Below are 12,197 nucleotides of genomic sequence, written 5' to 3'. Positions count from 1 at the left end.
GCTGCCATACCAATTATTTCAGTTCTCCTTTGAATAAAAAAAAACTGGTCCAAAGTTTCTTCAGTTTGACGATGAAGCCTTTAAAAATAAACCACTTATCCAACACTTGAAAGATCACTCAAAATTGTTTCACTGCATATCACTTAAAATGGACGCAGTACATATCACTCACAAGGATTGCACTCCATATCGTTTAAGATTGTCCACACTGAAAATCGCATCACATATTTGTACAGCATATCACTATAAATGATCACAGTACTTATTACTTAAAGTGGTTGCATTGCATGTTAATTAACATGGTCACACTGCATATTGCTTAATATTGCCGTACTGCATATCACATAGAATGGACACAGTGCCTTTCACTTTAAGTGGCCGCGCAGTATATCACTTAAATGGTCACACTGCATATCATTTAAAATGGCCGCACAGCATATCACCTAAAATGGTCACTCTGCCTGTCAATTAAAATGGTCGCACTGCAAGTCACTTTAAATGGACGCAATGCATATCAATTAAAATGTTTGACATATATATCACTTAAAATGTCCGCAGTGCATATCACTAAAAATGGTCGCAGTGTACAATCACTTAAAATGGTCGCACTCCGTGCATATCCCTTAAGCATTGACTTCATTCAATTGCCCGGAAACAGAAGCATTATTCAAAAATTATAAGAAACATTCACATGGGTTCTCATTGATGACTTCGATCTCGTCTCTGTCGGGGTGAACACTTACTATCCTGCATCGTGGATTAACATGTTTGTGGCATATTGAAAGGCCAGGTTTAAATTAACCGAAGCTTTAAACCCCTTTCAAACTCAAGGACCGAAATCCAACAGGAGCACATGTAACCGAGGCGATGAACCCCAGAGTCTGGGAGAGAAAATTCACCAATGGTATAATTAACATACACAAACAAACAGAGTCCCATCGATTGCTGCCTCAGGGTGTAGGTCTTTGACCAAAGCAGAGGAAGATCCTGTCCAATAAAAATTTCATCCCAAATCTCTTTCATTCCCTTTAAGCATCTTATCATTACAGTTATCAAAGTAAAAGAAATGTCACCAGGAAGAGAGGGAAGAGAAGAATTTAGATAAATCAAAGCAAGATATTCATAAGAAAAGGTACACGGAGATCCAAGACCTTCCTCTCTCAGTTATTCTGATATTCTCTCAGAAACAACCCATCACAAACAAATCCCGCTGAGAAAGTGAAAGAATTTAATTGATAAAGGTGGAGACAAAGAGACACTGAGAGCACACAACCCACACACAACAGGCGGAGAGATATCCCTTCCCCTGGAGAGCGTGAGGGAGGAGGGTTTGTAATTGGGACTGAGTCCCCTCCCACCCAGAAACACCCCAGATCAGCAGTTTGCTTCACCCACTGAGTCTGTAACACTTTGAGATGTCTCTCAATCTGCTCCCTTTGTTCCCTGTCCATTGACAGGTTAATCCAGGATAGAACTGATTTGACGAGGTGACCTGTTTTACTGATTAAATATCTTTAACTCCAAGTCCTTGTCGGCAACATTACTGCAGTTTGCAAATATTTGATCCCGCTCATAGGCTCCACCTGGGACTGGGAAATGAACCAGTGACACAGGTCAATTCTACACACAGCTCAAACCCTCACATTGAACTAAAACAGCTCCAGATCTCTCTTTGTATGTCTGATTGTTCGGGTCTCAGTCCCTCTCATTCTCTCTCTCGTACTGCCTGTTCTACTCTCAATCGTTGTCTATCTCTTTCATTCACTGCCTGTTTCTCTTTCCTTCCCTCTCTCGTCTTTGCTCATTCCATCACTTTCTCATGCTCTGTCGGACTGTCATTCCCTTCTCCCTTCTGCTCATTCCATCTCTCCATCTCGCACATTTTCTCTGTCAATCATGCTCTCATTCACACTACCTTTATTCCCTGTCACAGAGTCTCTCTCTTGCATGCTCTGTCTATCCCGCTGAAACATTCCTAGGGCAGACCAGCAGATTTCCTTTTCTAAAGGGCATTAGTGAACCAGATGGAATTTTATAACAATCAATGAGAGGTTCATTGCTGAGGCGATCTTCCAATTCCAGGTTAATATTAATTAATGAATTGAAATTAAATATCATCAGGTGGCATTGTGGGTATAGATTTCATGCCCCAGAGTATTATTCCGGGTCTCTATGTCGCTCTCTCATCCCTGTTTGTCGGGTTGACTGTTTTTCATTCACTGTCTGTCTCTCTCTTTCGTGCGCTGCCTGCATCACTCATTCCCCCTCTCGTTTTCCCTCTCTCAGTTTCCCTGTCTGTCTGTACCGTTCTCTCTGTCTCTATCTCTCTCTCTCTGTCTGTCTGTCTCTCTCTCTCCCTCTCTCTCTCTCTGTCTCTCTCTCCCCCTCTCTCTCTCTGTCTCTCTCTCCCTCTCCCTCTCTCTCTCTCTTTCTCTCTCTCTCTCGGTCTGACACACACACATGCTCGGTCAGTATGACGCTCATTCTCTCTCTCTCTCAGTCTCTCCCCCCTGCGGCCCTATCTGTCTGTCTGCCTCTCTTTCATTCTCTGTCTGTTGCATTTTAGTTCTGCCTCTTTTGCTCTCCCTTTCCGCTCTTTCTCTCTGTCTCTCATCCTCTCTCTCATTCCCACTCGCTCTCATTCCCTGTCTGTCTCAATCTCTGAATGTCTCGCTCCTTCTATCTCTCTCTCTCACTCTGCCTCTCGTTCTCTTGTGCTCTGCCAGTCTAACTTTCGGTACGCATTCTCCCACATTCCAATTGTCTCTCTCTCTTCCTCTCACATTCCCATCATTCTCTCTCTTTCTCATGCTTTGTCTATCGGACTTGCAGTCCCTCTCACTTTTCCACTTTGTCTCATTCCTTCAGTCTCTCTCTGTCCCTCAAACTCTCGCTCTCTCATGCTCTGTCAGTGTGACATTCATTACACTCGCTCTGATTTTGACTCTCTCTCTTTCTCTCTCATTCCCATCGCCTGCTCTCTCTTCCTATTTTTGATTCTCTCTCTCATGCCCCTTCTCGCTCTCTTTCAATCGCTCATGCTCTGTCTCTCCTACTGTCACGCCACCCTCTATTCCTCTATTAACTTATTCGCCCACTGTTCATCGCTTGCTCTCCTACTCTGTCTGTCTGAATCAGGCAGTTTCCCTCTTTTGCTTGGGTGAAGGGGTCAGGAGTTTGGTGGAAGAGGGAAAGTAGTTCGGGAGAGGCGGACAGGAGCTCAACGGGACAGGCGGGGAGGGGACAGGCGATCGGGGGAAGGGGGATAGGGGTTCAGGCAGACAGGGGCTCGAGGGGAGGGCACAGCAGCTCAGAGGGAAGGGGACAGGAGCTTGGGGGAAAGGGGCTCGGGTGGAAGGGGACATGAGCTCGGGGGGAATGGGACAGCAGTTCTGGGGAGGGGGCAAGAGCTCAGGGGAGAGGGACAGGAGCTCAGGGGGAAGGGACAGGAGCTCGGGGGAGGGGGACAGGAGTTCAGGGGAGGGGGACAGGAGCACAGGGGGAGGGGCAGGAGCTCAGGTGTGGGGGACAAGAGTTCATGGGGTGGGGGACAAGAGATCAGGGGGAGGGGGACAAGAGCTCAGTGGAGGGGGGACAGGAGCTCAGGGGGGAAGAGCTCAGCGGAGGTGACAAGCGCACGGGGGGAGGAGTACAAGAGCTTAGGGGGGGTCAGGAGCTAGGTGGGGTGGGACAGGAGCTCGTGGGAGGGATACAGGAGTTCGACAGGACGGGGACAGGAGTTCAATGCAGGTGGAGAGGAGCTCGGGGGTGGGGGTCAAAGCTCTGGGCAAGGGGGGCAGGAGCTCAGGGTAGGGGAACAGGAGCTCAATGGGACAGGAGCTCAGGGAGTGGGGGACAAGAGCTCAGTGCAAGTGGGACAGGAGCTCAGAGGAGTGGGACAGGAGCTCGGGGGTTGGGAAGAGGAGCTAGGAAGGAGGGGGATAAGGGCTGAGGGCAAGTGGGACATGAGCTCAGGGGAGGGGGCAGGATCTCGGGGGAGGAGGACAGCAGCTCAGGGGAGGGGTATAGGAAGTCAGGGGAGGGGGACACGATCTCGGGGGTGGAGGACAAGAGCTCAGTGGAGGGGAACAAGAGCTCGGGGGGAACAGGAGCTCAGGGGAGGGTACAGGAGGGGGACAGGAGCTCAGGGGAGGTGGAGAGAACCTTGCAGGAGGGGGACAGAGCTCTGGGCAAGGGGGCAGGAGGTCAGGGGAGTGGGACAGGAGCTCGTGGGACAGGAGCTGAGGGGAGGGGGGACAGGAGCTCATGGCAAGGAGGGCAGGAGCTCAGAGAGGTGGGACAGGAGCTCGGGGGTGGGGAGAGGTGCTCGGAGGGAGGGGGATATGGGCTCAGAGCAAGTGGGACAGGAGCTCAGGGGAGGGGGACAGGATCTCGGGGGTGGTGGTCAAGAGCTCAATGGAGGGGGTAGGAACTCGGGGGCGGAGGACAGGAGCTCAGGGTTACGGGGACAGGAGCCCAGGGTGAGGCGGGACTGGAGCTCAGATGGGGGGACAGGAGCTCAGGAGGAGGGGGACAGGAGCTCAGGGGGAGGGGCAGGATCACAGGGGGATGGGGACAGGTGCTCAGGGGGACGGGGACAGGGGTTCAGAGGGAGGCGGGACAGGAGCTCAGACGGAGGGAGGACAGGAGCTCAGGGTCCGGGTGCCAGGAGCTCAGGGTGAGGGGGCTAGGAGTCAGGGGGAGGCGGGACAGGAGTTCAGACGGAGGGGGGTCAAGAGCTCAGGAGGAGGGGGACAGGAGCTCAGGAGTTCAGGGGGACGGGGACAGGAGGTCAGGGAGAGCCGGGACAGGAGCGCAGATGGAAGGGAGACAAGAGCTCAGGAGGAGTGGGCAGGCGCTCAGGGGGAGGGGCCAGGAGTCAGGGGGAGGCGGGACAGGAGCTCTGACGGAGGGGGGACAAGAGATCAGGAGGAGTGGGACCGGAGCTCAGGAGGAGGTGGAAGGAGTTCAGGGGGACGGGGACAGGAGGTCTGGGGGAGGCGGAACAGGATCTCAGATGGATGGGGGACAGGAGCTCTGGGGGAGGGGGACAGGAGCTCAGGGGAGGGGGAAGAGGAGATCAGGAAGGAAGAGCACAGCGGAGTGGACAGGAACAAGGGGAGAGGGGTCATGTGCTCAGGGGGACAGAAGTTCGGGGGAGGGGGAAGAATCTCGGGCGGAGGGGTATAAGAGCTCAGGGGAGATGCGACAGGAGCTCGTGGGAGAGGGTGCAGGAGCTCAGGGGTGGGGGACAGGAGCTCAGGTGGAGGCGGACAGGAGCTCAGTGTCAGGGGGACAGGAGGTGGGGTGAGGTGTTCAGGAGCTCAGGGGGAGTGGGCAGGAGCTCAGGGAAAGGGGGCAGAAGCTCAGGGGGACGGGGACAGGAGCTCAGGTGGAGGCGGGACAGGAGCTCAGATGGAGGGGGGACATGAGCTCAGGAGGAGGGGGACAGGAGCTCAAGGGGAGGTGGCAGGAGTACAGGGGGAACGGGACAGGAGGTCAGGGGGAGGGGGTTCAGGAGCTCTGATGGAGGGGTCTGCATTAGTTTACGGGGCTGCCTCAGTTTGTGACGCTGCATTAGTTTGGGAGGCTGCCTAAGATTGAGGGTCTGCCTCAGTTTGAGGTGTTGCCTCAGATTGAGGGGCTGCATTAGTTTGAGGGGCTGCCTCAGTTTGTGACGCTGCATTAGTTTGGGAGGCAGCCTTAGATTGAGGGTCTGCCTCAGTTTCAGGTGCTGCCTTAGATTGAGGGCCAGCCTTAGTTTGAGGTGCTGACTTAGATTGAGGAGCTGCCTTAGTTTGAGGGGCTGCATAAGTTTGAAGGAGTGCCTTAGTTAGAGGGGATGCATTATTTTGCGGGGATGCATTATTTTGAGGGGCTGCATTAAATTGAGGGGCTACTTTGGATTGAGGGGCTGCTTTAGTTTAAGGGACTGCCTTAATTTGAGGTACTGCATTAGTTTGAGGTACTGCATTAGTTTGAAGGGGTGCCTTAGTTTGAGGGGCTGACTTCGTTTGAGGGGATGCATTACTTTGAGGGGCTGCATTATTTTGAGGGGCTGCCTTGAATTGAGGGGCTGCTTTAGTTTAAGGGACTTCCTTAATTTGAGGGGCTGCATTAGTTTGAGTGACTGCATTAGATTGAGGGGCTGCATTAGTTTGAGGGGCTGCCTTTGCTTGAGGGGCTGCCTTAGTTTGAGGCCCTGAATTAGTTTGAGGGGTTGCCTTCGTTTCTCGGATCTGCATTATTTCGATGGGTTGCATTACTTTGAGGAGCTGCATTAGTTTGAGTGAAGTCATTAGTTTGACTGAAGTAATTTATTTGAGAGGCTGCATTAGATTAAGGGTCTGCATTAGTTTGAGAGGCTGCCTTCGTTTGAGGGGCTGCATAAATTGTGGGGCTGTATAAGTTTAGGGGCTGCATAGGCTTGAGAGGCTGCCTTAGATTGAGGGTCTGCATTAGTTTCCGGGGCTGCCTTAGTTTGAGGCTCTGCCTTAGATTGTGGGGCTGCCTGAGTATGAGGGTCTGGCTTAGTTTGAGGCGCTGCTTTAGCTTCAGGCGCTGCTTTAGTTTGAGGGGATGCATTACTTTGAGGGGATGCATTCGATTGAGGGGCTGCATTATTTTGAGGAGCTGCATTAGTTTGAGTGAAGTCATTAGTTTGACTGAAGCTATATATTTGAGAGGCCGCATTAATTTGAGGGGCTGCTTTAATTTGAGGAGCTGCACTAGATTAAGGGTCTGCATTAGCTTGAGAGGCTGCCTTCGTTTGAGGGACTGCATAAGGTTAGGCGCTGCATACGTTTGAGGGGCTGCATTAGTTTGAGGGGTGCCTTAGTTTGAGGGGCTGCATAAGTTTGAGAGGCTGCCTTAGTTTGAAGGGGTGCCTTAGTTTGGGGGGCTGCCTTCGTTTGAGGGGATGCATTATTTTGAAGGGCTGCATTAGTTTGAGGGGCTGCCTTAGTTTGAGGGGCTGCCTTAGATTGAGGTACTGCATGCGGTTGAGGGGCTGCATTAGTTTGAGGGGCTGCCTTTGTTTTAGGGGATGCCTTAGTTTGAGGCCCTGAATTAGTTTGAGGGTCTGCCTTAGTTAGAGGGGTTGCCTTAGTTTGCAGATCTGCATTATATCGAGGGGTTGCATCAGTTTGAGGGGCTGCATTAATGTGAGTGAAGTCATTAGTTTGAATGAAGTTATTTATTTGAGGGGCTGCATTAGTTTGAGGGGCTGAATTAGTTTGACTGAAGTCATTAGTTTGACTGAAGTTGTTTATTTGAGGGGCTGCATTAGTTTGAGGGGCTGCATTACTGTGAGGAGCTGCATACGTTTGAGTGAAGTCATTAGTTTGAGTGAAGTTATTAATTAGAGGGGCTGCATTAATTTGAGATGCTGCATTACATTGATGCGCTGCTTTAGTTTGAGGGGTTACATTAGTGTGAGGGGATGCATTCGATTGAGGGGCTGTATTATTTTGAGGAGCTGCATTAGTTTGAGTGAAGTCATTAGTTTGACTGAAGTTATTTATTTGAGAGGCTGCATTAATTTGAGGGGCTCCTTTAATTTGAGGAGCTGCATTAGATTGAGGGTCAGCATTAGTTTGAGAGGCTGCCTTCGTTTGAGGAGCTGCATTAGTTTAGGCGCTGCATACGTTTGAGGGGCTGCATTAGTTTGAGGGTGCCTTAGTTTGAGGGGCTGCCTTCGTTTGAGGGGATGCATTATTTTGAGGGGCTGCCTTTGTATGAGGGGCTGCATTAGTTTGGGGGGGCTGCATTACTTTGAGGAGCTGCATTAGTTTTAGTGAAGTCGTTAGTTTGACTGAAGTTATTTATTTGAGGGGATGCTTTAATTTGAGGGACTGCATAGGTTTGAGGGTCAGCCTTAGTTTGAGTGTCTGCATTAGTTTGAGAGGCTGCCTTAGTTTGAGGGTCTGCATTAGTTTGAGGGGCTGCCTTAGGTTGAGGGGCTGCATTAGTTTGAGAGGCTGCCTTAGTATGAGGGTCTGCATTAGTTTGAGGGGCTGCATTAGATTAAGGGACTGCATTAGTTTGAGAGGCTGCCTTCGTTTGAGGGGCTGCATAAGTTTAGGCGCTGCATTCGTTTGAGGGTGCCTTAGTTTGAGGGGCTGCCTTCGTTTGAGGGGATGCATTAGTTTGAGGGGCTGCCTTAGGTTGAGGGGCTGCATTAGTTTGACGGGCTGCATTAGATTGAGGGTCTGGATAAGTTTGAGGGGCCGCCTTAGATTGCGGGGCTGCCTCAGTTCAAGGGTCTGCCTTAGTTTGAGGTTCTGCATTAGTTTGAGATACTGCATTAGTTTGAGCCTCTGCAGTAGTTTGAGGATCTGCATTAGTGTGAGGGTCTGCATTCATTTGAGGTGCAGCATTAGTTTGAGATTTTGCATTAGTTTGATGGTCTGCAGTAGTTTGAGGGTCTGCATTAGTTTGAGGGTCTGCATTAGTTTGAGGGTCTGCTTCAGTATGAGGGTCTGCTTTTGTCTGAGGGCCTGCCTTAGATTGAGGGGCTGCATTAGTTTGAGGGGCTGCCTTTGTTTGAGGGGCTACATTAGTTTGAGGTACTGCATTAGTTTAAGTGGCTGCTTTAGTTTGAGGGTCTGCATGAGTTTGAGTGTCTGCATTAATTTGAGCGTCTAACTTAGTAAGAGGTGCTGCCTTAGATTGAGGGGCTACATTAGTTTGAGGGGCTGTATTCGATTCAGAGCCTGCCTTAGTTTAAGAGGCTGCATTAGTTTGAGGGTCTGCCTTACTTGAGGGGCTGCATTAGTTTGAAGGTCTGCATAAGTTTGAGGGGCTGCATTAGTTTGAAGGTCTGCATTAGTTAGAGGGGCTGCCTTAGATTGAGGGTCTTCCCTGGTTGGAGGTGCTGCCTTAGACTGAGGGTCTGCCTTTGATTGAGAGTCTGCCTTTGATTGAGGGTCTGTCTCCGATTGAGGGGCTGTCTTCGATTGAGGAGCTGCAGAGGTTTGAGGGGCTGCAGAGGTTTGAGGGGCTGCATTAGATTGAGGGGCTGCCTTAATTTGAGGTGCTGCAGAGGTTTGAGAGGGTGTCTTAGTTTGAGGGGCTGCATAGGTTTGAGGGGCTGCCTTAGGTTGAGAGGCTGCCTTTGGTTGAGGGGCTGCCTTAGATTGAGGGGCTGACTTAGAATGAGGGTCTTCCTTGATCTGAGGCGCTGCCTTTGACTGAGGGGCAGTCTTAGATTAAGGGGCTGCCTTAATTTGAGGTGCTGCAGTGGTTTGAGAGGGTGCCTCAGTTTGAGGGGCTGCATAAGTTTGAGGGGCTGCCTTAGGTTGAGAGGATGCCTTTGCTTGAGGGGCTGCCTTAGATTGAGGGGCTGACTTAGAATGAGGGTCTTCCTTGGTTTGAGGGGCTGCCTCAGATTGAGGGGCTGCCTTAGATTGCGGGGCTGCCTTAATTTGAGGTGCTGCAGAGGTTTCAGAGGGTGCCTTAGTTTGAGGGGCTGCATTAGTTTGAGGGTCTGCCTTAGTTTGATGGGCTGCCTTTGTTTGAGGGGCTGCCTTACTGTGAGGTTCTGCCTTAGTATGAGGGGCTGCCTTACTACGAGGGGATGCATTCGTTTGAGGAGATGCATTAGTCTGAGGGGCTTCATAAGTTTGAGGGTCAGCCTTAGTTAGAGGGTCTGCATTAGTTTGAGAGTCTGTGTTAGTTTGAGGCTGCCTTAGTTTGAGCTTCTGCATTAGTTTGAGGGGAAGCATTAGTTTGAGGGGCTGCATCAGTTTATGGGGCTGCATTAGTTTGAGGGGCTGCATTAGGTTGAGGGGCTGCATTATTTTCAGGGGCTGCTTTAGTTTGAGGAGCTGGATTAGATTTCGGGTCTGCCTTAGTTTGACGGTCTGCCTTAGTTTGAGGGGCTGCCTTTGATTGAGGGTCTGCCTTTGATTGAGAGTCTGCCTTAGTTTGAGGGGCTGCCTTTGATTGAGGGTCTGCCTTTGATTGAGGGTCTGCCTTAGTTTTCGGGGCTGCATTAGTTTGAGCGGCTGCCTCAGTTTGAGATGCTGCATTAGTTTGCGGGCTGCATTAGTTTGAGGGGCCGCATTAGTTTGAGTGATTGCGATAGTTTGAAGGGCTTTCTTAGATTGAGGGTCTGCCTTCGTTTGAGGGGATGCACTATTTTGAGGGGCTGCGTTTGTATGAGGGGCTGCATTAATTTGGGGGGGCTGCATTACTTTGAGGAGCTGCATTAGTTTGAGTGAAGTCATTAGTTTGACTGAAGTTATTTATTTGAGGGGATGCTTTAATTTGAGGGGCTGCATATGTTTGAGGGTCAGCCTTACTTTGAGTGTCTGCATAAGTTTGAGAGGCTGCCTTAGGTTGAGGGGCTGCATTAGTTTAACGGGCTGCATTAGATTGAGGGTCTGGATAAGTTTGAGGGGCCGCCTTAGATTGCGGGGCTGCCTCAGTTCAAGGTTCTGCCTTAGTTTGAGGGGCTGCATTAGTTTGAGATACTGCATTAGTTTGAGCGTCTGCAGTAGTTTGAGGATCTGCATTAGTTTGAGGGTCTGCATTAGTTTGAGGGTCTGCTTTAGTATGAGGGTCTGCTTTTGTCTGAGTGCCTGCCTTAGATTGAGGGGCTGCATTAGCTTGAGGGGCTGCTTTAGTTTGAGGGTCTGTCTTAGTTTGAGGGGCTGCCTAACTTTGAGGGTCTGCTTTAGAGTGAGGGGCTCCCTAAGTTTGAGGAGCTGCCTTAGTTTGAGGGGCTGCCTTACTTTGAGGGGCTGTCTTAGTTTGAGTGGCTGCCTTACTTTGAGGGTCTGTCTTAGTTTGAGGGGCTGCATAAGTTTGAGGGGCTGCATTAGTTTGAGAGGCTGCCTCAGTTTGAGTGGCTGCATATGTTTGAGGGACTGCAATAGTTTCAGAGGCTGTCGTAGAGTGTGGGGCTGTCTTAGTTTGAGTGTCTGCCTTAGTTTGAGCGGCTGCATCTGTTTGACGGGCCGAATAACGAGGCGGCACAGTGGCGCAGTTGTTAGCACCGCAGCCTCACAACTCCAGCGACCCGGGTTCAATTCTGCGTACTGCCTGTGTGGAGTTTGCAAGTTCTCCCTGTGTCTGCGTGGGTTTCCTCCTGGTGCTCCGGTTTCCTCCCACATGCCAAAGTGTTGCAGGTTGATAGGTTAATCGGCCATTATAAATTGTCCCGAGTACAGGTAGATGGTAGGGAAATATAGGGACAGGTGGAGATATGGGATTAGTGTAGGATTAGTATAAATGGGTGGTTGATGGTTGGCACAGACGCGGTGTGCCGAAGGGCCTGTTTCAGTGCTGTATCACTGAACTAAATATTGAGGGTCTGCCTCAGTTTGATGATCTGCATGAGTTTGAGTTGCTGCATGAGTTTGAGGGGCTGCATTGCTTTGAGGGACTCCCTTAGATTGAGGCGCTGCCTTCGATTGAGAGTTGGCCTTAGTTTGAAGGGCTGCCTTAGTTTGAGGGGCTCCATTAGTTTGAGGGTCTGCATTAGTTTGAGAGGCTGCCTCAGTTTGATGGGCTGCATATGTTTGAGGGACTGCAATAGGAATAGGGAGAGAGAGGAGTTGAACACGTGGCTGCTGGGATGGTGCAGGAGGGAGGGTTTTGGTTTCCAGGATAATTGGGGCTCTTTCTGGGGTAGGTTGGACCTCTACAAACAGGATAGTCTTCACCTGAACCAGAGGGGTACCAATATCCTGGGGGGGGGGGGGAGATTTGCGAGTGCTCTTCGGGGGCGGGGGGTTAAACTAATTCAGCAGGGGAATGGGAACCTAAAATGTAGTGCCAGTGTACAGGATGTTGAGAGTAGTGAGGTCAGGGTTCAGGTTACAAGGACGCAAGAGGGCACTGGCAAGCAAGAACCTGGTTTCAAGTGTGTCTACTTCAACGCCAGGAGCATCCGGAATAAGGTGGGAGAGCTTGCAGCATGGGTTGGTACCTGGGATCTCGATGTAGTGGCCATTTCGGAGACATGGGTAGAGCAGGGGCAGGAATGGATGTTGCAGGATCCGGGATTTCGATGTTTCAGTAAGAACAGAGAAGATGGTATAGGAGGGGGGGGGTGATGGTGTGGCATTGTTAATCAAGGAGAGTATTACAGCGACAGAAAGGACGTTTGAGGACTCGTCTACTGAGGTAGTATGGGCCGAGGTTAGTAACAGGAGAGGTGAGGTCACCCTGTTGGGAGTCTTTTATAGACC

Source organism: Heterodontus francisci, unplaced genomic scaffold (assembly GCF_036365525.1).
Source record: "Heterodontus francisci isolate sHetFra1 unplaced genomic scaffold, sHetFra1.hap1 HAP1_SCAFFOLD_319, whole genome shotgun sequence".
NCBI classification, from domain to species: Eukaryota; Metazoa; Chordata; class Chondrichthyes; order Heterodontiformes; family Heterodontidae; genus Heterodontus; species Heterodontus francisci.
This window is presented reverse-complemented; position numbering follows the sequence as displayed.